The sequence below is a fragment of the Diadema antillarum genome, unplaced genomic scaffold (genome assembly GCF_040938485.1).
Source record: "Diadema antillarum isolate AM-2024a unplaced genomic scaffold, OU_Dant_1.0 seq00000792_RagTag, whole genome shotgun sequence".
Lineage (NCBI taxonomy): Eukaryota > Metazoa > Echinodermata > Echinoidea > Diadematoida > Diadematidae > Diadema > Diadema antillarum.
Window position 1 is genome coordinate 323850 of NW_027271679.1, and position 5233 is coordinate 329082.

A 5233-nucleotide genomic window follows, 5' to 3' on the forward strand; every position below is an offset into this window, starting at 1 on the left:
AGTCAATTCACTTCAACAACATTTTGCAGAAAACATGGTGACAGATCACATCCACACACACACACACACACACACACACACATACACATATATATATGTATATATACACACATATATATATATATATATATGCATATATATATATATATATATATATATACATATTCTGTGGCAACAGCACGTGTTGGGCATGTGCGAGTATAGCTCTTTATGATATACGGTACACCTTCTTAATATTGACACGTGGACACCACGCAGGTGGCCATTTCCCAACATTGTCCGGTCGGCAACAAAACGCCAAACGTCACTTCGCAAGGGCATATTAACTGCCATGACTACCAGTTATAATAATATGCCTATTGAAGTTTGATAAATAGTCAATGAGCTGAGGCTGGCTTATTTTGTTGCTGTTATAAATGATTTATAAATGGTTTACGACGTAATTAAGACATCAGAGTTAGCGTCGATCCCACACGGGACTCTCCACAACCTCACTATGTGTGAGTGTCACCAAACTGAACTGTATGTTAACCAATTCATTGCTCGTTTTGGTAATATGGAACACGCATAGAAAGTGAATTCGCACAACCTAAAAATAATTTTATATTCCGTTGTGTAGGCTGAGGTACAAACTCGAGCTATGAAAATGAATTTAAACACAGTAAACCCTGTTCTATAAGAAAAGCTGCGGGGGACGCCTCAGAGGTACACTATGGACAGAAACAGGAGTTGTCATAAGGGATTGAAGCTGCAGAACCTGGTTGCATTTACCACTTTTCTTAATAATGTTATATTACTAAATAGGCTGAATTCTGATGTATTTTGTTTGATCATCTGACTACCTATAAACATTGATGTTTATGTCACAATGAATCATGCAGCAGTATAACGACAGAGACGGAATGAAAGACAGACAGAGAGACAGACAGACAGAGACAGAGACAAAGAGAGTATGATGTCAAACATCGCCATAGCATGAATATTAAAAGGACAGTTATAGTATTCTTTAGGATGAGAATTTAGCTCTGAACTTTTTGCAAGATATTCAGGTCCCACTATATCTTGAATGTTAAAGTGCATACAATTCTGAGAGGAATTCGAAGTTTATTTGATGAATATCAGTTTTGGAATGGCTGACATATCCAAACAAACCATACATATCCAAACAAAGTAAAACAAAGCCATTCTGATAAACAGTGGGTCCCACCTTTTAGGATTGCTTTGTTTTGTCTACCTCAGTAATTTTGAAACCAATTTTCATCAAATAAACTTTTTAGTCCTCTTAGAATTATATATTCCTTAATATTTCATAAGAGTTTTGTCATAATCTCATTAAAAAAAAAAACAACGTTGGAAACCTGAAGCCCTATCTCAACAGGAACACTGAGATAATCAACTTAACATTAGGAACAAGTTTACAGAAAATACCGATCTGTGAAGACATATACAACAAAAAACAGCTGAAAAACGAAAGCCATGGACCGCAACAGAATGAATTATGGACATATTTTTATTTTTCTATCATATAAACTTTATTACAGTAGTTGCATCCATATCAATTCAATTCAATTCAATTCAATTCAACAAAATTAGATATCAAATTCAAATTCAATATCATAATCCTCGCTTAGAGGACCGGGTTTTTGAATAGTGATCGTATAATATGAATTATTTTTATTGCTTTTGTGTTCTTGTTTTGGAATTGGGGGATGTATGAGTATTATGTACGCCACCACACAATCACTCAGTGTAATGAATTGATACTATCTTCTTTTACGCGCGCCTCTGTAATTTGTTTCGCATGTTTAGGAATGTGTATTATATTCATAGATACACTTGCATCTGCTCGACAACCTGTGTTTGAAAGTACTCAAGGTTAGCAATACTGATTGATCATATTCAGAAGCTTTCTTATCAGCGTATGCAGGTGATTTTCGTCAAACCAGGATAAAGTGGGAAAGAGCCTCATCCACGTCAAGCTACACGCATTACCATTGCAATCTTGTAAAATACTAATCATATTGAGCGTTGATAAATTGGCTAAAGTAATTGCACAAGTCACACAACTGTAAACAACAGTGCGATTCGGTGAAAATAGATACACATGTACGCAGGCAATGACAGAACGGCGATTTCGTGTAACAAGGGGGAGGGGGAGGGGATTAAGGGGGGGGGGGGGGAGGAAAATATTCGAAAGCAAAACAATCATACTCTCTCGACGGGATGGAAGGGAACCAGCGCCAGCCTTGAACAGCAATGTATATCATGATTATATGCATAGCTGTAAGCTGGATTTTTGGGGGTTTATTATGTTCAAGGGGTGGGGGGGGGGGGGGGGCGTTAGACGGAGTATCTCTTGCCACACTGTGTGTGTGTGTGTTGTTGTTTTTTTTTGCATGTTTAGAAGTAGAAATTCAACGATAGGGTATAGACTGCTTTATTTTGTGGAAGGAAACGATATCATTCCACGATAATAAAAAATGAAGATGAGCATGTGAATGGTTAAATCATGGTATCTGTCACCTCCTGATCTCTGTGTGTATCTTTACTGTGTAGGCGTACATAGTTTGTAAAGGTGGACGGAGTTGGGGCGGTCCACTCCCAAACGAGGGAGATTTCGCATTTCTTTAATTGAAATTTAACGATCGAAACAAAAGAGAGAGAGAGAGAGAAAAAAAAAACATGTTCGTAGATACAAAATCTATCAGAAAATAAATGCTGACGTGAAAATAAGAATATTGAGCTTTAAAAAGTAGGGGAAGGCAGTCTCCCCCGCCCGTAAAAAAATCTGGAGGGAATCTGCATTTTGTAAAGGTGACTCGGGCAGGTGTCTATGGAAAATGCGTGTTGTAGCAAAATCAAATCGTCCTCAACGGGTTAAGAGGGTTTCACACCGCTTTACGTAGAGTTGCGTAGAGTTGGGCAGTGTTAAGGGGGTTTCACACCAAGCTTTAAGCCCCAGTCACATAATGCTCTGCGTCCGGCGTTACGTCCAAAAAAGTCATTTTTTTCCGCGGACCCCCGCGGATCCTTTGCCGTCACCAAAAATTTGTACAAAACATGCGGGCAAAAAATGCGGGCGATACGAACAGATACGACCAGATGCGAATATTTGCGTCCACTTGCGGATATTCTTACGAATTGGCACATAATAGTTCTGAACACTTGCGAAGAGTTGCGGATATTTTCGGATAGTTACAGATTGTTATGAATAATTATGGACAATTTGGTTTTCTCGTATGATCCCTGCTAAGTCAGTGTATTATGACAGCAAGGTTATCACATTTTGGACTGTCTTACATTGTACATTGGGGAAAACTGAAATTGAATTGTGAAAAAAATCGTAATCCTTTAATTTGCCTTACAATAATAAAAGATATATGAAATTTTGAACTTGAAGTTTGAATTTTGTTTGTGCAACACAAATATGAATAAACGTCATAAATGTAAAGAATATATGTGACCGTGCATCACAAAACGAATAAAAAGTCGCACACACTGATTTTGTGTGAGGACTGAAAATAGGTGAAATGGGTCAACCCAGCCGATCTTGACTTGGCTACCCTGGGTAGATAAGGCCGTATAATTATTATTATTATTATTATTATTATTATTATTATTATTGCTATTATTATTATCATTATTATCATTATTTTCATTATTATTATTATTATTATTTATTTATTTTTATTACTAATACTTTCAGTTTAAGCTGATAATCACCTCATTGTGGTTACTCCGGCGGTTTCCATCCTGTTTTTTGTCCCATTCATCACACAACCAGCACGGCTTGATAAAGATTAAGCGCTTGAATAGACACTGTAACTTCAGAGCCTCTTTTCTCAGTTTACACTTTTTCTGAGTGTGTGCATTCTTTCCAATATTTAGATAGGTTAGGAGAGTCCATTTGATTTGAGTAATACATCATTTCAAAGCTTAAAGGGGATGGCTAGTAACCGATCAGTGGGAATCAGTGGGAATGCTGAGGGATGATTGTTCCAATCCCTGTGGGATTTATTTAAGAGTACATTATAATTATGTCTACTGTTGTGTGAAAATGATTTGCTTCAGAACGGTCTCATGTTCAAGTAATGTGCAGATTAATGCCCCGTCACTGACCAGGGACGCTTACCTGGAAACATTAAACTGCACATTACTTGAATATGAGACCATTCTGAAGCAAATAATTTTAACACAAGAATAGATATATAGTGTACTCTTAAATGAATCCCACAAGGCTTGGAACAATCATCCTCCAGCATTCCCACTGATTCCCACTGATCAGTTACTAGCCATCCCCTTTAAAGTATGCGCTTTCAGAATAGGCTCTCAACTAAAATTTCATGCGTGGCGACTTTTTGTGTGTTTTGTGGTGCAGGGTCACATAATATTATAACATCACTATACCACAAATAAAATACAATATAGATCGAAAAGTTAAACATTAGAGTAAGAAAATATTACTTGCAGTCATGGAATAGACAAACTGTGGTTACGCTGTCGTTGTTCAGTGATATTCATGACTTAATGGGTTATGTTAAGGAGATATTTATGATAAAGCAATGCTTATCAAATTTACAGAAAAAAAAAGACATCAAAACTTTCAAACACCCCTCCCACACCCAAGTATAATATCAAGTCATCTCTTGAAGTATTTTTCTGTTTGAATTTCTTGTATGCTGTCATTTTGTAATGCGCAGTAGAGTATAATATTATAGTAGCTGCGCAATATAAATGTCCTTTATTATTATTATTATTATTATTATTATTATTATTATTATTATTATTATCATTATTATCATTATTACCATTACTATTATTATTATTATTATTATCATTATTTTTATTATTATTATCAAAAAAATGTGTAATACACATTCGATGGAGCGTAAAGTGGGTAACACTATAGAGAAATACTAAATTCGTTCTCATTTTATATAGTTGCCCCTGTCCCACACCTTCCCCGGCCAGAAAAGTGAATAAAATGCTGTCACCCCGCCCCCTACCCAAAATATTGCTTTTTTCGAAAAATACACATTCGAAGAGTACAAGAAAAAAAGTTCAGCACCAAGAGTCAACCGATGTCATGAGTATACATGGTATGGGTGCCACTTAAAATGACCATTAATTGTGGGAGAAATTTCATAATTTGACCATGCAGTTCTGCCTCTCCACCGCTCCGACTGTGTTGAAGGGTCGAAGGGTGTAATTGTCCGCAGCATCCGTAGCTGTC